General features: G+C 42.2%; 1 protein-coding gene across 8 annotated transcripts in view; it reads right to left on the minus strand.

Annotated features, from left to right (window-relative positions):
- The window catches only part of BLTP1 (bridge-like lipid transfer protein family member 1), an 86,403-nt gene extending 82,548 nt beyond the window's left edge, over positions 1-3,855 (minus strand). For all 8 annotated transcript variants that reach the window (XM_062493139.1, XM_062493140.1, XM_062493144.1 and 5 more), the window contains exon 1: positions 3,774-3,855. The gene's annotated coding sequence lies outside the window, so the exon portion shown is untranslated. The remainder of the gene's footprint in view (positions 1-3,773) is intronic.
- Positions 3,856-25,921: the final 22,066 nt, after the last annotated feature.

The raw sequence follows: 25,921 nt of genomic DNA on the forward strand, positions 1-25,921 counted from the left end.
TCAATCACATCAAATAGGTAAACTTGCTTTAACCTCAGCCTGGCAAATTAACTCAACACCAAGAACAAACCTCTGCTTGAGCTAAGTCATTAAAAATTTACAGGAGGCATGCATATATTCAAGAGCTGGCAGGAGAGAAACCAGAAACTCGGTGACCAGAGTGCAGCCGCTTGGCAGGGACAGCTGCACCCACCTGTAAAAGACATGTCCTGCACCTACAGCTGAGCACAAAGACAGCAAATGTTTTACTCAGTGCCTGGGAGCATTAGGGTAATGTGGGTCTTGAGCTGGGAACAAAGAGGAGAAAGAAAAAATACATTTTTGTTGACCACATCCTTTGTAAAGTCGTTTTCCTGGCACACCCTTGTAGAAACAGCTGAATAAAAGGGGTGCCCAAAGGTGGGGAGAAAACTGGCATTTCATATTGAGAAGAAATATTTTCATATGGTCATGAAGTGGGTAGGGAAACAATGGGCATGGCCAATTCCCTTATTACTGCTGGACTTCAAGGAGGGGAACAAAAAGAGTTTAAATTTACCAGACATATCCCTCAGATCTCCACAGAAATCAAAGTGCTTATCGAATATTTCTTAATTTGTGTTGTAAGAGGTTAACTACCATTCCAAGAAGTGACAATCACACCCAAAGTAACACACTAAATGACAGAAGGCAAATCCCCCTGGCCCAAATAAATGCATGTAGGTGACGCTGTCTGGATGCCTCTTCTCCAAAAAAGAAGCCAGACCTAAGGCAGCTCCTTAAAGGAAAGAAAAGGCAATTTTGCATTACCCACTCCACCACCGCCTCTCAAAGGGTTTCCAGCACTGCTATGAAATCAGAGGTTTAGATAAGCAAATGATACTATAAAGGAGGATCACAAACATAGACACAGTTTTCCTCTCAGGATGTTCTTACACTGTCAGCACCCAGAGGCACATTAAACACATCTCACAAAACAAAAAGCTGCCAACCTTGGCGCCTGTCCCAAAATTCTCCAGCTAGGTCAAACACTTCAAACCCATCCCAGCACGGCTTAGGAAACTCTGCTACTCTTCAGTCAACAAGCAAAGGAAAGAGGAAGGAAGAGAAGGAGAGTTGTTCTCAAAAAAAAATTAAATAAATAAATACAAAAAACCAAAGGAAGTGACAGCACTCGCAAAGCAATTCTGCCCCAGGACAAACTGCATTGCCTTCATACAGGGTACCCAACACAAATGAGCAGCTCTGAGCTTTTTTAAGAAAACAGCAAAGATTCAGGCCTATTTTCCGCCCTGTCTGCCAGTGCTTGAAGTCCCACTAGTGGTAAACTATAAACAAAATAAACTAGAGCTTCAATTATACTAATGAAATCCTGCTACAACCCCCAGCAGAAGCAGCTGCACTGAAAGCAGAGCCCAGCAGAACCACACCTGGTTGAGCCGGTGTGTGGACAGCCTTAGTCAAACAAAATTTGCACTACAGTAGCTTAGTAAATAACAGGTCTACTTCAAAATTAATTAAGTCAAAATTGAAGCATACTCAAAGGAACGATTAAGATACAAGATAAAAATCATTCTCACAATAGCCTACCCAATGAGGTGGAGTTTCACAGCACAAGTGATATCTTTTATTTATCTGTTTTTAATAGTACATGACATGAGTTTTCCTACAGAAAAGATCAAAGACTAACTCCTGCTATGGCAACCAACACACTACTTCCACTGCTAGCCTAGGGATCCCTGATTGAACTGGGATGATTTTTCATTAAACTTTTAAAAAAAGTCAAAATATACTGCACAACCTTGCCTCTCAGACTTCTTCAGAGGAGCTGGTTCTTTGCCTGCTTACATTGCCAGGCTTTGATGTTGCAGAGGAAAAAAAATACAAAACAAAACAAACAAAACCCCAAAACCCATGAACAACAGAACCTAAAGGCTCAAAATACTAGAAATAAATAAGAATTCCCCTGATGTACACTCCTCAATTTAGAGAGAAAAATAAAAGTATTGCCTTTGGGGCCTTTGTTGATGGTCTTAACAACAAGGCAATAACTTCTTTCCTCCTCTTTTTTGAGTACAGCACTGTACCTTTGAAATACTCTGCGAAACTAAGTCATCTACCCTACACCTATGAACTTCTCCAGAAGTATATTTCCACTAAATTATTCCTCTGACACACGACCACAATTTGGGGAAAGAGGAAGTCTTCACCATAAATCAAACTACGATTCAGTCTTGTATATCATCTTCCTTAAGGGAACTACCTATAGGTTCATCGCAGCCTGGAGTCACCACAAAGATTTTAGTGCAGCAGCAAGGGGTAGAATAAGTTATGTGAGGAGATAAGAAGTTACTCGGAGAAGGTATTGCATGTCACAGTAAACACAGGATAACTGCACGCTGCTAACCAAAAGCATGAACCTCTTGCCTATTTCCTAGGGAATAAAACAGTGCAAAAGAGGAATCACCAAACAGCAGCTGATGCACGTTTCACATGCCAAAGTTCCCTAACAGCATTCTCAAAAGGGTGAGTGACTTCAGCACACCACTCACAAGGTTAAGAGCTCTCCCTAATGTGTCCATACCTTCACACAAAGCAAAACCTACTCATGACCACTGTCAGAATGTGCAAATTCAGGCCATGATCCTAAACAAACATCCCTGACCATTCATTCAGAGCCAACTGCCTAACTGGACACTCAATACTGTTTTTATCAGTGTCTGTTTGAATAACCTATTAACATACTTTTACAAACAAGAGGAATACCCCCTCCTCCACTCCAGTTTTTCTTCTCAGTTGCCAAAATTTCTGGCCCCCTTGTTTAGCTGGTCACCACACATTAAAAGCAGAGGGGGTGGGGGTGGAAACACCGCAGGGCCACAATAAAAAGAAGAAGCCAGAAAAGCAGAATTACTGGATTAAGAGACACAACAGAAGAACTCACATGGCAACAACTGTGGCCCTTTCAGTACTAAACCTAATAAAGTTACACGGGGCAGCAAACTACCAACTTGGGAAGTTTTCACAAAGTTGAGTGAAGGTCGCTGTGGAGATGTGTCTTAAGATGGGAAACCAGTCCAGACAAAGATTGTGATAGGGATATTTGCTATATGGCCATCTCCAAAACACACCTCCACCATATCAGTGTGATGTCACGCATTTTATCTGTTATGTACACGTTACATTGGTAAATACATGGGGTTTTTTATTGATACTGCAAAGTGCAAATACGTTATCATAACATCATTATGTAACATTACCAGTATGGCTTCAGACACACCAAGAAGCAGGTGCACGTCCGGTTAAATCACTGTGTGAGTGCTAAACCCTCTCAGGACCAGAGGCACAGGCAGAGATCGCCTTTCACCGCCCAGGGACCTGCAGAGGGAAACTTCCCTCGCAGGCCAAACACAACCGGAGGCGCCTGAGCTCCCGCCCCCTGGCCTCACCCCCTTTCTGCACGGCGTTAACCCACGCCGAAGGGAAAACACTGAATCCCCCACACCGGAGGGGCTTCTCCTGGCATCGCTGCCCCGCCGGGAAGCACGGCGGCACCGGCACCCGGGGGTAACCACACCGCCCTCCGGGGCGGAAAGACAGGCACCAGGCCTCCTCCCCGGCCCGGCCCGGCCCGGCCGAGCCCCGCGCCGAACCGCGGCTCCTCCCGGCGCGGGGGCGGCTGCGTGTTCCCGGCAGGCCCAGGGCGAGCGGCGGGGCCGACCCCCCTGCGCACCGGGCCCATCCCGGCGGGGAGCGGAGCGCAGCCCGATCCCGGCTCCCCTCCCCGCACTTACGCCATCGCCCTCCGCGGCTTCTCCCCCGCGGACCCGGAACCGGCGACGGCGGCGGCCGGGGCCCTCCCGCACCTCACGGTGAAGGCGCGGCCCCTCCTACGGCGCCGCCGCAGCCAACCGAGAGGCTCCGCCGGCCCTCGCGGCCAATAGCGGGGCCGTCCGCCCCCCGCGGGGGCGGGACCGAGGCGCCGCTCCGCCAATGGCGAGGGGCGGCGCCTGCCCGGTGGGTGTCTGTGTGTGTGTGTGTGTGTGTGTCTGTGTGTGTGTGTGTGTGTGTGTGCGTGTGCGTGTGCGTGTGCGTGTGCGCGCTGGGAGCCGCGCCCGCCTCTCCGCGGCGCGCGCAGGCGCGGGCACAGCTGGAGCCGCCAGATGTGCGCGGATAGCTCGGGGCCGCGGGCGTGGCCGGGGCCGGTACCTTGCGGGGCTGGAGGGCACACGAAAATTGGGAGTCTCGCTAATGGATCCCATCCCCGGTGAGGTTGGCTGCCCGTTACGTCGGGAGAAGAGGGGCTGCCCGCCCGCCGGCGGCTGGCGGAGCGAGCGACTGCGCGGCCGCGGCACCTGGTGCTCGCCCTGGTCCCGGCAGCGCTTAACTGCGAGGTGCCGGAGGGGTTTGTTGGCCGAGCCGCCCGGTAACGGACTGTTCCGTTTCCTCGCCCCTTGTTTGTGCTCTCCGAAGCAGGTGAAGAAAGCTGGGCCCCCCGAAACCAGATAAAAAGTGAATTTTCAGACATTTTTGAACATGTGTGGCCGTGACTTGACTGCCAGGTGTAGCCAAATATGATCAGTACACACACATTTCTTTAGAATCGCCCAGGCACGATAAAACATATAGATTTCTTTAAAATCACCCAGGTGTGCATCCTGCAACCTTCAGTATCAAAACCAAAACAGTGACTCCGTGTGTGTGTGTACATGTACCTTTTCCCATGAGGTCCTGGTGCTAAGTTCCACATTCCCTCAATGCCCCCGAGCTTTCCAGAAGCTGCACCCCGCTGCATCTCCTGAGGGGTACCCATCCTTGGCCACCTGGAGCAGAAGGCTGGTTGTACTCCTTGGTATCTGCAAAATAAATCCTGTGGGTGAAAAACACAGATTCCCTAAGCCATGGTGCAGGCCAGTGAGACCTGTCTATGGGCTGCCTGGAATTGCTTGGGCCAAAGTGAAACTGAGCCCAGCTCGTGGCTCCTCTCTGTGAGCCACGTGTTCCTCCCTCCTGGCTCATGTCTGCTCAAGCATTCCACATGCTTTTCCCTGCAGAGCCAACTTTCAGCTGGATCAGCAAATCCTCCTCGCTGCACAAGGGCATGGATGCCCCTGGGGGCCTGGTAAGAGCTCTTAAAATTGGCACAGAAAAGCAGTGGTGGGATTATCCCTTGAGCAGTGCCACAAACCGCAGGTGAACCCTGCCCCCAGCTGCCCCCAGCACCCTGCTGGACAGAACCGTGCTTAGAGCAGCTCCAGGCATCCTCCACCCAGCAGATGAGCCACCATCAAAGCCAGCGTTACCTAATGAGCTTTATCCTTGCTGTTTTCTATTACATTCCCATCATACTAAGCATAGTAAGGAAAATATTGAAAAGTATTCCTGGTTTTCATATTGAAGGTCCCCCTTCCACCTCTTTCCCCACTGGTGCACTGCAGCATTCTTCCCTGATCTGCTGTGCTGAAGGGATGGTGTCTTGGGAGGTTCTTCCAAATGTTTTTTATCCACATGGTGCCTGAAGGCTTTAATGAGATTCACGCAGATAAGTCACAGAAAGAAATTTTAGCTCAAAGCTATCATTAGAACTTGGGGAATGTGGGCCTATGCCTGCTGTAAGAGATGGAGGTAAAAGCTATAATGCTGATACAGGCCTGGCTGGAAAACTGAAATGCGGAATTAACACGGGGAAAAATATTTACCCCTCTACACCTTTGAACTTATTTCTTCTGTAAAGGACACTAGTATTTACACTGTCTGTAAAAGAAACATGCACTTTCTTCTCACAAAAATATTTTTATGTTTTACTAGACTTATTTTTAAACTCTTATCAATACAGGGCAGAATGTGTTCCAAAACAACCAAAATAAGGCAGAGGGAGAAATTATTTCTATTCTTAGTGTAATACCACAACTTAAAGTTACCAGGTTTGAAATAGAAAAACAGGCTAGCCAAAACTCTGGGTCTCATTCCAATTCCATTGGTGGGCAGGACATAGAGAGGCTTTAAATCTACTTGTGCAACAGATAAAATCAAGCCCAGAAGCTATCCCACACATTATTTTTAAGCAAAGGTCAGTTTAAGTCCAAAATGTTTATCTAAAAAGTGAGCTCCTGTGTATATTTGTAGCCTCTGACAGCTTCACTTTGCCTTAGGACAGTCAGCAGCACTGTAGTTTTCTATGTCTTTGTTAATGCAGCAAGAATAAGAACTATTTGCAAGACTGCCAAAAAAAAAAAATAAAAGTAATTTTAGCAATTACTAAATTACTTAGATTTAGATTTGTTCTGTTTTCAGATCCCTCTATTTTTACACCTTAGAATTATTTTTTCAGCATAATTTTCCTCGGTTCAAGGAAATTGGTTCTTCTCAGGTTGTCACCATGCCTTACACATGCACAATGCAGTGAGTCACTGCAACCCAGCCTGGGGCCATGGAAAGTGGGTGCTAGGATTTTCTCTTTTTAGGTGGGCTCTTGGTGTTATGTGCAAGTTTCTGACCCCTGAGTGCTGCTCCCTGGAAGTAGGGGTGTTGCCTGGGTGTGACAGGGACTGGAGCTGGTGGTTGCTGTAGGTTAGTGCTGACGTGAGCTTTGTGGATTCTCACAGCACCCCTGCCTGATTGCCTGCTGCTTTTTTTGAAGATTGCATTTTTGGGATGTTTGCCTCTGATGCTGATTTCCATCACCAGTTTCATTCCTTCCATTGCCTCCCATGACCTTTTGGGGGAGTGTCTACAGATTAGCTCCTGATATTTTCCCCCTACTTTTTTTCATTCTCTCTCTTCTTAAAGGATTTTCCCCTTCATTTTCTTTCCAATAAGGAATGATGCCAATTCATTTTTCTCTTCCCTTCCTTCTTTATGCTGATTCCAGACAATAAAATATATTTGACGTTTGAAATTTATTTGTAGGATTTACTTTTAAAAGGGTAAACTAATAGTCAAAGCTTCAAGATACCTTAGCCACACAAACCTAAAAGCTCATGTCATAAGAGAAATGAATTGATTAATTACCTTTGTCTTCCATCCCAGTTGATGACTCAGATCTGAAGCACCAGGAAAGCCTCTCCTGACACATTGAGCCATTCTCGAGGCATCTTGAGATTAACAGATGAAAAACAATTCACTGCAACACAATTCAATGCCTTTAAAGCAGAGTAGCAAAATGACTGTAATATCTAGATTAACATTTTGCAGGGTGGGGGCTAAATCAGGGGGTTCTTCCACTCCTGTCTGCTCTGTAACATACCAGAGGCTCATTTCCTTTTTGGGGGAAAACTGGCAGCTTCTGATGGTGTTATGTATATGCACACAGCACGAATGACCCAGGCTTGAATGTTGTCTCTAGGGTATAACTTTTCAATCTTGCCCAAATTTTTCTCATGGTCTAGACAACAGAGAATATTTTGTCCTTAATTCTTCCCAGCATATGATGTTGCATCTCTAGTTATCAGCATGGCAACTGAAAAGAGATTTTGTAAATGTTATCTCATCCTATAACTTTCAAGTTAAGGAAAACTACATCCTCTATGCTTTGTTTTACATTGGGTGGCATTACCATTTACCTCAGTACGTTTATTTTCATGCCTGAAATTCCAAGACTTTCTTCATAAGCAAAGAGGAGTAGTTGAGTAAAAGCACTATCTTTAAATTATTTATGTCTCTTCTGCCTTGCATTGGAAGATGCTTCTCTGAACATTGTTCTAAAAGCTCCCAAGTCATTTAGCCCATTGCTTTATCTTTGGGTGATGCCATCCAAGGGTCAAAGACAAGCTGATGTCGAGGCTGCCGGAATTTATTCAGACAGAGCCAGAAGCTGCTGTGGACTTGACACTATTTAACAAAAGCAAAAATATGACTGTGAATATTCATAGTCTTTTCTGAGACTTAAACCATATACCTTGTTAGGGCAGCCCTGGCATTTTCCAGGGGCATGGAGTCACTGCCCAACTGACATTAAATGACACTCATAGGTATGGCCTCTCTAAAAATCCTGCAACAGCCCAGCGAGCAGAATCAGGCATTCACCATGGTGGAGCTGGAAGATGATTCACTGGCATCAGTTACTTGAGGAGACAATTCATTTAATCAGGAGGCTGTAAAGAGCCCTTCCACAGCCTTATCAGATTGAAAAGCCCTTGTCAGGCAATCCTCTTGCAGGGAGATCCCGAAGAATACCAGGGAATTGTTTTCCTGATGCTGCATTTGGGATCAAAGGAGGCTGCAGAGTGCAGACATGGGCATCTCACACCTTCGGTGGATCAAGAGCAGCATGGTAATCAATTCAGAATTTGAAATAGTTCCCTCTTGCTCCCAGCTCTGAGACAACAATTGCAAATAAATAGAAAAGAGAAAAGGACATTACTACTGCTCTGTGTATTAAGGAACTTAATTCTGTCTTCAGCTCTGCTTTAGTGAGGGGTTTGAAGTTGCTGGAACTGTGAGGATACCAATGGTTGACTTATGCTTCCTCTAAATAACATCAGTATTTACTCTAAGAGTTCATTCTAGATTACATTAAAAACAAACAAACACTGAGCTCAGAGATAAAGAAATATAAATATTCCTTATGCAAAATATTCACAATGCTGCAAAAACTCACTTCAACAAGCCAGAAGCTGCTGGGTCAAAACACCCACATCCTTTAACTTCAGGGCAAAATCTTAAACTCCTTGGTTCTTTTTATCTGAGGATAAAATCACAGACAGTTCAGAAAACAAACAAATATTAATAATTTGTTTTAAGTACATAATTTGCCAGAGCTGGAAGTCACTTGTTATCAATTACAGGATTAATTTATTCCATATTTGACCTTTCAGTACTCAGTGTTTTTTAACTTCCAACGCATATTTTTTCAAGGAGTTTCACTGAACATTGCCTGTGTTTCAAAGGAGTTCCCCATTTATTTCGTGGTGCACCTAAAACCTCATTCTCAAACAGGTTCCTTAACTCAGGAAATCATTCTTGTTCCATCAGTAATTTACTGGTGTCTGGATCTGTGCACCCAGATCTTATGTGAATATAAGAAAAATGTAGAAAGATCAAGGCATTCTCCATTAAATCTCTAAGCAAAATGCAAAAAAAATATAACTTACCTTTACATAAAGGTTATGCTATCATCTTCTTCCAAACTAAGCAATATAATTTTCACTTTGATCAGCAGAGTAGAATATGAGAATGCTAACAAAACGTGCATTTTTATTAGGTTTTTTTTTTCAAACAATCACTTTCATAAACTCTTTCCCTCTGGTGTAATTAATGAGTGTGACTGTAAAACAACACTGATAATAAAATCTGCATTTTAGATACAAGTGCTGTTTAGCCAGATTCTCAGGACTGTTCTTGTGCCTCTTATTCAGACCTACTGGACACAGATTATCCTCTGAGGAAACAAGCATCAAATGCACAAAATTGACAGTGATTTCAGCAAGCCCAGGGTACAGCTTGTAGAACCAAAAACTTGCTAAAATTCATCTATCAAAACTGTTTTCAGACAGCACTAAACATCCTACTTCTGTAAAAAAATTGCTACTTTTAATTTCAGAAAATGACAGGTGAAAACAAGTAAACAGGTAGGGATTCCACAAGATCCCATTGCAGTGTCGTGGCAATCCCTAAAACACACTTCAGTGTCCTTGTGTTGCACCTGCACACATTTTTTTCACTAAATTAAATAAAATCCTTCATTTATTATTTTAAAATCCCATCTTTCTACTCGACTTCACTTGCTGGATGTGCACACGTGAAGCTTAATTTTGCTACTGCTTCCTTTTTTTCAGTATGGTGTTTTTGTTTTCTTTTGTGTGGATTGTAACATCCTTACTCTTAAGAAAATGGTTGCTGCTGTGTTTTGCTATGATCTGTTCACTGAACCCACTAAAAACTTGTGCCTGGCTTCAGGGCAGTATTTGGAAGCCCCTGAAGATCCTGGACATCCTCCCAGCTCCCTGACATGGCCCCAGTGCCACTGCATGCACCACAGGTGACAGCAGTATCCAGCGGCGAAGAGCTTTCCCTTTCTCCCCATTTTGTTTCTGGCCAGTTGCATTCTTGATTTATACTGGATTTTATTGTGTGTCTCCAGCCCTATAAATAGTTATCTGCAGGGTAACTAGAAGCAGCTGTGTCCATTCCTCCAGTGTTCATATCTTACATTTCACACACTGTGTTTTATGCTGTTCTGCTGGTAATAAATGGTGTCAGATGGTAGGTTAGCTTTAGGCTTTAAAATTTCTCTTATTTTTAGTTATTCCGGCTCTCAAAAGAAGTGCATTCTACTGAAACACACTATTATTAGACTTTTTGTGCTAGATGTATAGGCATATAGTATAAGCCTTTTGTCTAGGCAATCTAAAACCCATTTTTGAACATATAATGAGAAGTATTTACCAAGTAAAGTTTCTTTTTTAAACTGGAGACCCCATTCCTGGCACTACTAATTATGTAGAAGAATGAACAGCCACACAGCAAGTGGGTGTTACACTCTGTTGCCAGAGAAAGAGGTGCAAGCACATTCTTTTTGGTGGTTCATGACTATTTTTAACTTTAATTTCCTTTGTAATTATTTCCTTTCCTGGATTCATAAATCTGCAGTAGCCTGTTATATAAATCTCAGCTATCCCATGTTTACAAATAATTCTGGCTTATACTCCACGTTCTTTGCACTTTGGAAATTCCCACAGACTTGAAGTTTGGGTGTACAAAGACAGACACAGGGGTATCACCCCATGTTTAATACCAGCCCTATACAATGAGCCTTTTTTAATAGAAAATATCCACCTACATTTCTTTTAAACCTTCTCCAACGTTTTTGTTGGAGAAGCTGCTTTTCACTTGGTGTCTCAATGACTGCTGTGTGGCAGGACCATACTGAGACTTTGTGGGAGTTTATTCCTTTCATTACTTGTTCATTTTTTGGTTTAAAAATGAAAAGGATGGAGAAATCCAACAGTGAATTCTTCATGCACAAATATAACGTGGATTTTAAGGGGTGATATAATTGTGCCACTGAGGGAGTAATAATGCTTAAGTGCAGATCTTAGGAAAATGATTTAGAGGTGAAAGAAGAGATGTAAAGGTAATAATTGTGGCACAAAAACCACACCAAAGGCTGTCAAAATTGTGCTTGTGGAGAGCCATTAAACACAGGAAACAGTGATGGTTTATTATTTTAAATTACTGTGCAATGCAACTTACCTGTGTTAGTGCTTGAAACACTTGTGCCATAAGTGACCCAGGGCTTTGGAAGTTGCCTAGGAGATCCTCTGGCACATTATACACCTCTAATGTCACCTTTTCCCAATCTTTTGATTGGGATAGCTGCTTGGCAGGATTACTTTGAGGCCACAGAGGTGACCACACTCCGCGAGAGCAGTGCCTGCCTCCTGTGAGTGGTTAAAGTGACTTCTTTGCACGTATTTTTCGGGTCTCCTGTGTTTCCCAGGGTAAATAGGGAAAATATAGCACTGTAAGCACAGTGTCTTAATTCACTGTGGATACCTCCACTTCCAAAGGCTATAGTGTCAAATTGCAAAGACCCTGCATCTTACCTTCCAGGCTCACAACACTTCAGCGTGAGCAAGGTGACTTTAAAAATGTCACTAAAATAACAAGCAGCAGTAGAAATGGAAGAGGAAAGGCTTCAAGACATACTGCATACAGAGAATAAATTAATGAGGAGTCAGCTGACCATGGGCTCTGGTCCCCAGGGAGCTCCCAAGCCCTCAGCTTGGAGGGTGGGATCATGCCAAGAGAGAGCAGAGCAGCACATGTGAGGCTTGCTCCTGCTCTCAGTGAAATCACTGGAAGTTTTGACCATAACATCCATGGAGGCAGGGTGCATGCCATTAATATTCCCCAGAGACCCAGAGGAAGTGTTGCTGACACGTTCACAGTGTAATCACTGCAGATCTCACCTGGGTAGTGCATAAAGCAGTGCAAATAAATATATTGTTATTGGTAATAAAATGTGAAGATGAAAACTGGTGGCTGGTGGTAACACTTAGCATTGCTAATACACAGCTCACAAGCTTGGAGACATGATTTTGGCAATTTTAACTAATAAATACTTCACTAAATATATTTACAAGGAGTAAGCAATTTATAAACAAGCAATTTATCAGTAATTAAACTGATTAAGTAATTAAACTGATTTAAACTAAGCAGCTTCCCTGATTATATTCTGACTATTCTGTCATTTGCCACTCTGCAAGAGTGAGGTGGTTTTTGCCTTCAGATAAAATCAGCTCTTCATTTTTTTTCCATCTTTTGGGTAGCTGGCAAGTGACAGCTCCACATTTTCTGTTTGTACAGTGTGTCCTCTCCGTCTACCTGAAACATCCTTGAAAACAGTCAAGGGGTTGAAGTTACTGAAACTTGTTCTTGAAAAGAGAGCACTGGTCTCAATTTCTGTGCTGCCTCAGAAGGTGTTATCTGAAATCCTGGATGCTTCCTGCGGCAGTAGCCAGAATGGAGAGACAGGGAAGCACTATCTCCTGCAAAGGAGCTGCAGAGTTTCCCTTTCAGCCTGCAGTTATCCCCCTTCCCTGGCTCAACACGTGCACAGGAAAGGGTTTGTTGATAGACTTTGAAATTTGTTTATGGAGTTTACACTTTTATTTTTATTCAATTTACATTTGCAAGAGGCAGGGAAGGAAACCAAAACTCAAACTTACTATGGACAGCGTTTTCAGTATTAACTGTGCAATATAAGAAACTCTGCTGCTACCAGATTTTACAAGTGAGACTTCAAAATGTTTTGAAGCAGGGCTTCTGCTAAGCTGACAATATTCCTTTGACTTTGACCATATTAGTCATTGCTTTTGCAGACTTAGCAAAAAGGAAAACTGCTGGCTTTAGCACCAGCACTCCCATAAAAAAGCAAGCCTACTCTCTTCAGGCCTATTGCAATGTAGATGCCAGCTTAGTATTTCAGTCTAAGAACAAAGATCTTTGTCAGTCCAGAGTCAGCCCTTCCTGGCAGGGAGCAGCCCTGGAGCAAAGAGTGTCCCCGAGGTGTATTTCTCTTTGTCACTGTCACCCACAGACACATCCTCTCAAAGCAAAGGGCCCAAGAGTGATGCAGCTGACTGCTGAGCAGGGGGCATCATTCAAGCACCAAAATGGCTTTTGACCAGCCAAACTCTTGGAGTTATTTCTTAATCAGCTCTTTTAATACTGCATATTGATTACAGATCTAATGTGAAGATCTAAACCACTGAGGACAGGCTGTGTCACAGGGCCCTGATGATGATGACAGAAGTGATGGATTTAGTGTAACTACCTGCAAACACTAAATCCTCCTGAATAGTGATTCATTTTTTTACTATTTGCTCTCCATTTTCTACGTTTTCCTCTTTGACACTTGCTGCTGCATCTCCCACCTGCCCCTCCCCAGCTCCAGAGCCCTGGGTGTATCATGCAAAGGGACGGGGGAGGCTGGTGCTGACAGATTGGAAAGAGGCAGGGAGAGAAGGGACAAGGAGAAATTGCACACCAGCAGAGCAGTGAGCTTCTGATAGGGTGACTTGGCAGCTCCTGCTCCTCTTTCCAAGGCAGATACAACTTTTGCAGAAGCAAGAGAGTAGAGGAGAAGAGTTATGATGAGGGCAGGGAGCACAGAGAGGGCTTGGAAACTGCACCTGGATGCTTTCCAGCTGTGCTGTTGATCTGTCTTCTGAACAAACAACCCCAGACTGGGACCTTGACACAGACTTTTGGTGGTATTAACAATTTTCCAGCTTCCAGGACACACAGGGCTCCGTGTGGGTCTGACAGGGACTTAGAGGTGATGCCTGCTCTGCCTAGCAGGGGCACGTGCTGAAAACTTGCAGCTCTAATCTACCAGTCCCAGTTGAGGGTATCACCAGGAGTGCTGGACTGAAAATACCCCAGTTTCCCTCCCAGAAATGTTGTGTCTGATACACAACTGGGATGAGGTGTGAACACACACACAGCACAGCCCTTGATCCCATAGCTGAGACCTAATCACTTTGAGAAAATGAGCATTGAGCTTCTTTCCTACTTCCTCAGTCACCTCTGATGGTCACCTCTGCCTCAGCCCAGCCCCAGCAACCACAAAGATGGAAAATCATTTTAAAACAGAGCTCTTGTGTTTTACAGCAATAATGACTTCTTTGGGTGTTTCTAGGAAAGGTGTTTTCTTTCAGCCTGGAAAATATCTGAGAGCTAAAATTAAGCATGATGTTACTTTTAGAGAAGGGGATAACAAAAGCTGATAACACCTGTAGGTAACAGCAGAATTCAGTATACTCAGAAGGACTGCTGTTTGGGGTTGGGAGTAATGGGGGGTATTTGTTTGAGGGTGTGTGCTCTGTTTACATTTTAGACTCAGGCAAGGGAGTCCACTCTTACGTGTGCTGTTTTGTTTTTCTTGCCTGAACTGCAGTGCTGTGTATTTTAAATTCAAAAAGTGGAAACTCCAGCAGGTACTTCAAAAGATTATCATGTATTGTTTCATAACCTGTGCTGGACCTACAAGAAAGTATCAGCAATTCTCTGAGCTGTGGGAGTCCTTCCTCAGCTCCCCTGGCCCAGCTCCAGTAACAAAGAGCCTACCAGAACCTTCTGTTCAGCTAAGAACTTCCTAAAGTTCCTGATTGAACTTTATAAATGCCCTACTGTTACCCAGCTCCTGTAAAAGACAAAGACATGCAATATTGAATTAAACACGTTTCTTTTTCACATGCAATGTTAAGGGACAATTGCTCAGACAATTTCATTTACTGTTTCAGTAAGAGCTTTCATAAAAAAATCTGGTATTGGTGGACCTACATTGCCTCAAACATCAGCTTTATGCTTTTATGCTTTTCAAGCTTTTAAGATGCTGTTTCTCTAGTGTCTCTGGCTTTACCCAGACTGATAAGGAGCCTCTAAAGCAACTGGTATTGATTCCAGCCTGCCAGAGGTAGCACTGGCAGCAGCACTAGGTGTCCTTCAGATGATATATGCAGAAAGACTCTCCTATTTGGCAACAGCAGCTGCTTGAGGGCAGTTCCATCCCCACAGTTCAGCCAGGGAACAGATTACATGAGCTCTCCTCACTCAGCCGAGTTACTTCAGGCGGCCACAGCAGCAGCACAGGTTAGATGGGCTGACTTCCGTGGCAGTGTTGATGAGGAGCACTCCAGTGATTCATTCCCCCAGCTAAACTGCTGGGGTGAGTTCTGGCACAGCACAAACGAGCAGCTCTGTGTGTCTGAAGCTGCCACCACCTCCCCAGCAATGATTCTCAGAACACAGTCTTAGTATAGGAAATGCTAAAATTACTGGTGGGATTTAAACCCAGGTGTCACCTTCTCAGGAGTACATGATGTCATCAAGGTGCACCAGAGCCTTTTCTATATGCATGTCCCTAATAGTGGGTCCTTTAAAGGGCAAAAGGTGTCTGCAAATCCTCTGAGTATTAGAGGACTCATTGCCACTAGCTTTACTGACAGTGCTTACTTTAGACTCAGATGCAAAATCATAATTAACCTGAAGAACAACACTGCAGTCCTCTATGCATAACCCCCAGCTCTGTAATTTCTACTGCAAAACTGTCTCTTTTCTCATTAGACACAAACAGAACTGGCCCAAGTTCATTTTTTGCATAGTAACTGAAAACTTGTGATAAACTCCCAATATATCTGGCAGTATCAGTAGGCAAGCAGGTCTGCTGGCACTTTTGTGCTCCCAAGCAGCATGTGGCCCTTAGATAGGGCTATCTGGAAATGAGCTTCCCTGCCACAGTACCTACATACCAACCTCCAGGCTGGCAGTATTAGCTTTCCCTTCCAGTTTCCTGATTTGGAAATTCTTCTCACAGCTCCTGACTCTCACAAGATCATACACACCACCAGGTAATTTTTCTTCCATCTGTAGCTATACTTTTAGACTTCTCACCTGGTCTGACTGCATCTCGTAGGTTCGTCTCATTCTCTTTGCAGCCTATGGAAGAGAAAAGCAAATGCAGAGTCTCTCATTCACTGTACCCCAGAACTCCTCAGTTTGCTGGTCTTTCATTAAATCAATCTGTTTGCAAGTTCAGAAGAAATAAAAACTACACAAAAGAAGGAAAACAGTTTTTTCCACCTTTTAAAACTTCTCATTAGTTAATTATCAGTGTCAATCTATAATCAGAAAGGAGGGCAAATTGTCTTTTGTTCTTATTGAACCACATTCAAAGACTGAATTTTATTACGATACAAAAGGAAAGAATTTGTCATCATTAACTGTAATGTTTTCGGGAAGGAGGTTAGATAGGAGACTTAGCATCATTAAAGGTTTTTATCTAAAGATTTCCTGCCCCAAGTAATTGTTCTGAAGAAGTAAACACACAAAGAGATTATGTCATTAATTCTCTTTAATGAAGTTCTGTGGTAAGTGTTGTTTCGTAGGTTCATTTGAAGAGTTTTTGAAAAAATCTCTGGGGTTTTGTTTATTTACTTACTTTGCAGATGCTTTGCAAAACTGTGACTAAATAATATATTTTGTGTTCATTGTATTGCTACTAGCTTAGTTCTTTGAAATCAAATGGGGTGACTGGTTATGGGGGTCCTTTCCATAAAATCACCAGTCAGCCTCAGGAAGCTAGCATGGATACAGCAAATTTGGTTAAAAAGATGATTTTTAAAGTTATCTTTTGTAATATTCATTTCTAAGCGTAAGCAGATAAACTGCTGCACATATCTGTGCAGTGCTGTAATGCTGTGCAGTTTATACAAAATACCTGTGAAGGATTACCTACTTGAACATTATCAGAATTCCTTGTTTAATTATTCTGAATATTCCTCCCTTTCACCGGGCAGTTCCTAACTTTGCAGTGTCTACATTTCTTTTTCTGGGAGTTAATCCACATCGTACACATAACCCTGATTTGGGCATTTTATTCTTTCTGGGTTCCCATTGCTTGGAATACTGAAGCAGATTAACAGAGACCAGTTCCTCAACATTTTAAATATATATATTTTCAACTTTTATGGGAGACTACAAAGAAATTTCAGTAGGTACTCTTCCTATCAGCAAATCTGCAGCACTTTTAACTTTGTCTTTTTATCTGTTAGTACAACATTCTAATTTTAAAGGCAACTTCAAGGAGTCTTCCCAAAGATAATTCTCCTCAGGTGCCTCAGTAAGATGTTTCTCTGAAGGAATCTCATGAGAACTTGTTGCCTGTTCTTGTACAGCAGGCACGGTCTATTAGAAATTAATTTAAAACATTTTCCAGAATGGAGCTGCATTCTAGCAGCTATTGGTAGTGCAAGTAATGCTCCATTGTGTCATCAATGAACTGATTGTACAATTATTTTTCCTGTAGTGCAGGAACTGACCCTCTAACAATGCTTTGCCCCTTTTTAATTTGTGGGGCAATGTAAAGCTTGTCTTTACTGACTTCATTATGATATTACTTCTCACCTGGAAGCATGAAAAGAGAAGGGAAATAATCTGCCATTTGCTTTCTCATTGCACTCTTCAGTGGAATTTCTGGTAGAAAATATGTAATGCCAGTGATTTTTCAAGGGCTCCAGTCTTTCTCAAGATTTTCATGGAATGTGGTTTCTTTTTCATCACATACATACGCAGAAAACTGGGTAAAATCTGGTGAAGGAAATAAAATCGTGGTGCAAAGAATTTTATCACTTCAGAAAATACCTGTTTGCCAGAGTGAGATTCACATGAAAGTAACACCTTGCTAAACATGATGACAAACCCCAAATAATGCATTTTCTTTCCAAACAACAGTATAAGGAATATTCTTCCAACCCACCCCCCCAAAAAAAAAAATTACACATGCCTTAGGGAAATGAATAAAAGCAGAGAATTGTTTTATTAGCACCTTCTGCTCCCAAGTACCTTTGCAGGACCTGCACCATTAGTGAGGACATCATGGAAGAGGCTTAAGTGAAGGAGATCAGAGGAGCTGTATAGCAAAGGCAACATTATTCCTCCCTTACAGGGACTCTAAGACTCTCTGCTCCAATTTCAATTTTCCAATTTTGCTGCTTCTTTGTTCCCAAAGGCACATTAAATAAGGGGGAGCATTTGTCCTGTGTCTGTTCCTTTCTGAATAATGAGTGATCATTTCTGTTATCTGATTAGGGCTTGCTACATTCCAAATTAATTAAAAATTAAAGGAAATAAAAAAGGAGGAAAATAATTATTTTAGCATTCTACAGTGTTGAATACCTTGGACAACACAACTGCTTGGCTGTGTGGTTTGGGATGACTACTCTTGGCTCTTGCTGCTGCGGGCATGTGAAGGATGCCTCAGCCATGGTGGTTTGGAGACAGCAAATTCTCGGGATAAAGGCTGAGAATTTTATCCTCCTCAGGATAAAGTTTGGGCAGTTTCTTGGGAATCTGAGCCAAGGTACTGCAGGTCCCTGTTTTCTGAGGTAAGGCTCCTTTGGAACAGTACAATGTGCTCTTTTTGTTTCGTGTTTTGTTAATAGCATCCAAGCACGCAGGTAGGACGTAGCTCTCCTCCCACAAAGCAAAATTACAGGAATAATTAATAAAAGGTCTCCAATTCAGGGGATTATTCTGCCTGTGATTTAAGCCTGAGGAGGATCATTATCACCAGCCAGAAGAGGATCTATAAATAACCCATGGAGCTGAGTTTAAAGCATTAGTTTAGCCTCTCAGAGGCAATTCAGAGCATTGCCTTAAGTGTGGTTTGAGGCAAATATTATCGTAAAGCAACTTATTGTTTTACTTCACAGCAGCAAGGAAATCAGCATTTATTATCAGGACAAGTGACATTATTCCAGCCTGTCACCAAGACTTGTGACAGAACAAGGAGAAAGAATGAGGCAAAGCTGCAATTCCCCAGCAAGCACCTCTTCTCAGAGAAGGGGAGGAGAGGACACCCTATTTCTGAAAATGCTGACTGATAGTTGTGGAAATAGACCTGGTCCACCCCTTCATGGGCAGGTAGAGCAGGAGCAGCAGACAGGCTCCTCTTCCCCACCAGGTTTTCCAGAAATGCTGTTTTCATAAAAATTTCTTTCTTGTGTTCCTGTAAAGGCTGTGCACGCATTCTGTCTGGCCAAGCATTTTGCATCTCCCTCAGCTGGCTGGTCAGGAGATGAGGACTTGCAGGCTTTATCAGATGGTGAAGTTATCCTGTTAATTTAGTTTGTACATTCAACCCCATGCCTGGTGATGTGGTCCTTGCTTTAGTGAAAAAATGTTGCATGCTTGCCAGTGAAAACATACAGTATTTTTCTTGCTAAAACAGTGATGTTACCTCCAGAACTGTTGATAAATCCGTATACAAAAGCAAAGCAGTCCAATACAATGCTGCTAGAACTATGATCCCTTAAAAATAATGCTTGAGTAGGCTAGATCTTCTATTTTTATCAGTTCAACACACTTTACTTATTATTAATGGCTACAAGAATTGTTTTATTATTCTTAAGAACATGCACAACCTCTCTGTCTTATCTGTCTAAAGATACTGAAGCAGCCTGATACTTCCCTAACTTATGACTTGCTGCCAAGGGGTAACTGGGCAGAAATAAAGGAGGCTTATAAATGGATGTCCCATCCCTGCAAGGGTTCAAGGCCAGGTTGGACAGGGCTTGGAACAACCTGGTCTAGTGGAAGCTGTTCCTGCCCATGGCAGGGGTTGGAAAGAGGTGATTTTAAGGTCCCTTCCAAACCAAGCTGTAACCACTCTACCTGGAAAATAGAAATATAATAGTCCATCCAGTGTGAAAATAATTCTTTATATACCAGCCTATGGAAATAAGTGGATAAAACACTCCCAGTGTGAGGGCTTTGTAGGGAAACTGTCCTTGAAACCTATGATTTCAAAAGATTGTGATATTAAGTTTCTGTGGCTGCACTCAAAATAGGTCAAATTAGGTTAGAATGGTTTCAGTAAAAAATTCCATTTTTGATCTTCACGTTGCACAATGAAATTAAAAATTAAAATAATAAAGGGAAGAGTAGGGAAATAAGTTAGCAAGAGCTTACTTAGCATTGTCAGGGCCCTGAGTGCACCAAGAGAACAAATTACAGCATTCTCATTTTGTAAATTAAATCTACTTTTTCATGGCAAGGGAAAAATAATTTTAAAAATTTTAACTTTCCAACTGCATTTTAGCAATAAGGAGATAATTTATAGAATTTGTGGAATCTGCATTGCTGGGCATGCCCAAGAACTGGCTATACCAAAAATCTGTGTGAGTTACTACGCTTGATGCCAGAGAACAGAATTTATGGCTGGGATTATACACGATCCTACATATCTGTGGTTTCAGAAACCTCTATTGCAGCAAAGAAGATTTTCATTTAAATGTGGTTTCCCCTAATCAACCCCTGCCATATTATATTATTACCTTAATGGTTTTGTAGGTAAGAAAGCCAGATGCATAATTTGCAAGTTGTTCAGTACACTAGTAATGGATGTATATGAATACTCATTTTCCACAACCTGAGTAAGAAGCTCTCATCACATTTGGCTAACCCACTGACCTTGCTGTCTCAAAAGGCAGGAGAGGAAATGCACTTAAAAAGCAGCCAGACTAAGTGGAGTGACCTGTACATATTCAGTATTTCATAAACTGAAAGACCAGTTGTATTTACTGTTACTGCAATCACAACACAGAAATTTATTCCCAGAAGCATTCTCTGGAATAGAGTACAGTGACTGCTAATACAGCAGCAAAATGGCCAATCCAAATTCAGAGCAAAGGAGCTGGGCAATGACCCAAATATATTTGCCTGAGCTGTGACTTAATGAATGAGAAATGAACATTTTGGTTGGTTGAGAGCAGCTCTCGCACAAAATGTTTTATTTGCCTTATCCCCAGCCTGGCCTGATTTTAGATGTATGTCAAAGTCCTTTTTTTATCCCTGAAAATTAATGAAAATTATTTAATTTCTCATGCACAGATAAAGAGGTATGCCTCTTTTATATCGGCTACTATTTTTTTGCTTTTTGCCAATGCTTTACTTAAAAGCTCATAAAACTAATGGGTTTGTTCTAATAAAAAGGAAAGCCCTTGAGACCTCATATTCCCTGGCTGCACAGATGAGGGCAAGCTTCTCATAAATCCCTTCAAGCTGAAAGATGTAGTAAAACTTAGGTTTCACTGTGTTTTGGAAGCCAGGAGGCATTTGCAGGCATCTGCAGCATCAAGGGACATACCTGTTTACTTCCATGCTTCAAAGAAACCTGTTCAGAAAGCAGCAGGAATCATCAGCTCTGGAAACTTGAGAAGAAACCTCTTCATGTAATTGTCTTGGCTTATTACCCACTATCTTCTTTGCTACCTCCACTTTCAGGGCTCTTAGAGATTACTTCAGGTTGTGCCCAAGCTGCCATCAGTGTGAAAAACTACTACTTGGCTCATCATTTCCCAGCTCTCACAAAATCCTGACTGTCCTGTGGCAAGGAAGTTGTTATTTGTGACAGCTTGTGCCTTTTCAGTGTCTTCTCTGGCTGTTGTAAAGGGGAGAAATTATCATCATCTCTTCACAGTGCCAGCTATGACTGCTTTTGAAAGCACTTTCAAACCTTTTCTAAGGTTCTGGAGGCAGATCATCTGGCCCTAAACTTGTTATGAACTTAACATTTTGAGTAGTGGGCACACCACAGCAATTATTTATGTTCTTTAAGCTCTTTGGAAAAAAAACCAAAGCACTCTGTAAGCATTAAACATCTGTTCATATGGCAACACAAGCGTTCCCAGGCGAGTGCTTGCACAATGCTGAAAGGTCTGAAATGAAAACACTTTTAAGAAGCATGAATTTCAGGTGTACTCAGGTCTCCTTTCTGCACTTTGCCCATGGGCCCTGCTAAGCAGTGCCCACTTGTCATGTTCACATCACTCTGACAAGTGAAGCTCTCTGGATGAATTGGGATTATCAGGAAGGAGGAAGCTGAACACTGCAAGCTTTGAATAGAAATCCAAGGTGGCTTTTGTTCTTGGGACCTTTTCACCTTCTCCCTCATGTCCTCCACCTGTGTTTTCCCCCCCATCCTTCCCCAGGGAAGTGTCCAAGTCTGATAGGAAACAGAAGAAACCTTGCAGTAACCCTTTTGATATTTAAACCCCCACTTCCAGCACTGGATTATGGTAGAACTGTTATCTCAAAGTTCTTACCATGCCTCTAATGTGCTCTGTGATAATGCATAAAGTCTTAGATAAAGCTGGTAAAACAATCCCTTTCTGACCATAATTTACCACCTGAGCCCATGTAGGTGGCTAAACTGGAAAGCCAGTTAGATTCCCTTGTTGCATTTCCTAATGTAGGTATTTAGAGTGACTGTTTGGAAGAGTCTTTTCTCTGCTGATACATAAGGGAGGTAGGAAGGCTCTTAATTCATTACTTAATTTTACAAGTTATACAGTGTGATAGTCTTCTCTGCTCCTGCTATGGCTCACTGCAAGACGTTCACCTGAGCTCTGAGGCAATTTAATAATTATGATGGAAATTGGAGGGAGATGGATTTTCAAGGCTCTTTGCCTTTAATACTGCAATAGTTTTCTGGCTTGAAAAAATGACATGCACAAATCCATTGTGTTGCTGCATGTAGTCCCTAGACAACAAAAATGGTGTTCAGCCACGGAAAATTATTTACTTGGACAAAGATGAAAGGTTCTAGGGTAGCTCTCTAACAAAGGACAAGAAAGGAGCAGGTAAAACACTTAATTACTTTCAAGACAAGTCCCTTTAGATTTAGAGAGAGCATTTTGTAGCACTAATGGGTGGCCAAGCACCAGATGCCCTGCCTTGCCCTTCTTCTAAGGGTGTGGACCTGCCACAAAGAGGACAGAGTGGAAGATGATGTCATTCTGAGATACTCATCCATTCCAGCCCTGCCTTTGCCTGTAAAAAGGTTTCAATGGTTTGGGGGTTTTTGTTGTTTTTTTTCTTTATTTCTTAATTCTGGCTTAATTCTGTTAAGAGGTTTTATGGCTGTGGGCTAGGTAGGTTTGTTGCATTACACTGACTGAAAGGTTATGAAGACAGCCATCACTGAATTGTATCTCTGGTTTCCCGAGATTATTCCCTTCATTTTACCTAGAAGTACTTCTGTCACAAGACTACCACAGTTCTCAACCTCATAAATTTTAGCACCTGACATTATTATAATATAGTAATATAATTAATAATAATATTAAATCATGTGTCTCATATATAAATCTGTAAATCAGAGTGATGCACCAAATAATCAAGCTACATAAAATTAATGAGTTTTATCAGAAATCATGGAGCTTGTAATTTTCTTTTATGTAGGGAAGGCTCAGAAGAACATATACATTTACTCTCAATCCCAAATTTGTGTCTGGAACAATGTCCTCTGCCAGTCAGTTTTAATAGAAACATAGGATGTGCCATGCTCCATTAAGCCCATGATCCATCAAGTCCAATATTGTCCCCTCTGCTTGGCAAATGCAAGATACTTCAAAGGAAGGCAAATTGTCCCTCATGCACTTGGCCAATTTTTCAAATTGAATAGTCCATTGTGCAAAAGCCACTCCATCCTTCATGTCAAGCCCTTGTCCCATGTGGCTGCAAATGTTAAAGTAATCAAATGGCATGAATGACCCAATGTACCGGTTTAATATTTTAATAACATTTAAGGCTGTGTTTATGCTCTGGTTGGGTCTGTTTCTCTTGAACTGTCAATTGTTTTTGTGCACAATGCTGCTCACATTCATTCTCATTACCTCTCCCATTTCTATTTCAATTCAGCAGCTGAATAAATCAATAGTATTCACAAATCTCCACAATTTTGTGCAAGTATTAAAATATCCCTTCTGATTTTAAATAGACATTAGAGAATATTTCTATTTTACAGCTACAAACAGGATGCACCGATCTGAGCCTGGTAGGAGTGCTCCACTGAATTTTCTTCATTTGAATCATATTCTGTTGCTGCTGAGCTGGGTCCAGATGCCTCAGTAAGAACTACAGATAATTATTGCTGCATTGTGTGGGGATGGCAGCAGAGGCAAAAGAGGAAAGATGGGCAAAGTAAAGGAATATGAGCAAAGAATTTACGTGGGAACAAGCAAGCTTTATGTGCCTCGGAACACAAAATTTCCTGCCTATTTTTCTACATGGGATGTACAGTCTGGTCATACATCTCAGTACCTGACAGGGATCTTTCAGTTCCTGTAAGTCAAGGGCATCCTTGTGCCTTGTATCTGGATTTTATTTGTGATTTCCACAAAACTGGATGCTGATTATTTAATTGGCTCAGCATATTTAATCTAATAGGGCTGCAGGGAGACACTGCTCAGGACAGTGTCTAGCAGTCCTTTCAGGATCTAATGAGCTGTGTTGTGCTAATTGTGGGAATGTCACAGGGAGAAAAGGGCAGAAATGCTGATACACTCAGGCTTCCTTCCCTCTCAATATCTACCTCCTTTCTGTGGTGATGTCACCTCTGAAGTTGGCCAAAACAAGCTCTTGCCTCCTCCCCAAAATATTTCAGTCATTTCCTATGCATCTCACTGGTTTAGGGCCAAGTCAGTGTATCATTCTTGGCCTTTTTTATGACTTTGCTTGTGTTCACAATAATTTTCACACTCTCCTTTTTACAATGCAAATGTAAATGTCAGAAAGCTCCTGAGGCTCTTGAAGTGTTTTTTTCTTAATCTAATACTGCAGGTTAGTTATTTTTTGTTGATTACATGCATAAAAGGGATTTTATTAACTTGAGAACCCAATTTTGGCCACAATGCAAAATTTTAAATGCTTCTGTAAATCTCTCATCATACTGGTTTTACACACAGGATGCATACTTAACGTATATTTACTCATCTGATTTTAACAAGCCCTTGAATAACCTTTGGATCTCTTCAAATTAATGATCTGCCCTCATCAAAGTCCATAAAGAGCCAGTTTTCCAAAATGTCTGACTTGCCAGGCACATATTTCTGTCAACAGCTCTTCCATCTGATAAGGAAACCATTTGTATCACTTTTCCCTTATGGAATAATTTTGATGCTTAGGATTTCAATTTTTCAAGGCTTACTCTACATCTGGTTATTCAGATGAATTTCTATTGAGCTCTCTAGTGCTAAGAAATCCCTGTTAGCTGAACCTGGAAGCTGAGGGCGTGGGATTCCTAGACAAAACCCTCATTGTTGTAGGCAGTTTCCACACAGCAGCTCTGGTAATGTAATGAAAAATACTGAGGGAGATGGAAATACCTCTATTATAGGCATATAAATGCTTTCTGCATGAAAGACACTGCCTCATGTCTGTCTGTCTGTCATGTTATCACAAAATACTGACCTTCTACTGAAGCTCTTCTGCTGAATAAGCACCTCAGGTTTCATCATCTGAGTTTTAATGGGAGCTGTAGTTGCAGTTCACTCCTAAAAACCAGGACATGGATGTTTTAAAAATTAATGCAACATGAGAGGGTCTCCTGAGTTTTACCTTTTCTCCTTAATTTGTCTGAGGTACCAGTCCAGCTGGACTTGGCTGTGCTCTGAAACCCTAGGAAAATTTCCTCCAGCTTTTCATGGGTTACTGTTTCTACTGAAAGCCAAATATGAATCTCAAACTTTGCTGCAAACGATTGCAATGGCATTGAGGGAATTGACCTGAACTCACAAAAAACAAAAACAAAAAAAACCACCACCAAGATCCTTAAATGTTTTTTTGCTTTCCTTAATTTGGAAAGAGAAGTGGGAAATGTGATGCCTCCCCATACCTCTGTGTCAGCACCTGGTCACAGATGCTGGGGTACCACAGGGACCAGTGATAAAATACAGGAGTGCTGAGGTTCCTTTCCCTTATTTTTACCTCTACAAACATCTTCCTTCCCAAAACACTTATTAATTCAATTGGGACATTACCTGATATTGACAACAGAAGAGTTATTCTTATTTTCACAGAAGATTTTGTATCTTCAATATATTCTAAATTGTCTGCAGGGAATAATTTATAATAATGTTTTATCTCCCTTTCC

The sequence above is a fragment of the Cinclus cinclus genome, chromosome 5 (genome assembly GCF_963662255.1).
Source record: "Cinclus cinclus chromosome 5, bCinCin1.1, whole genome shotgun sequence".
NCBI lineage: Eukaryota > Metazoa > Chordata > Aves > Passeriformes > Cinclidae > Cinclus > Cinclus cinclus.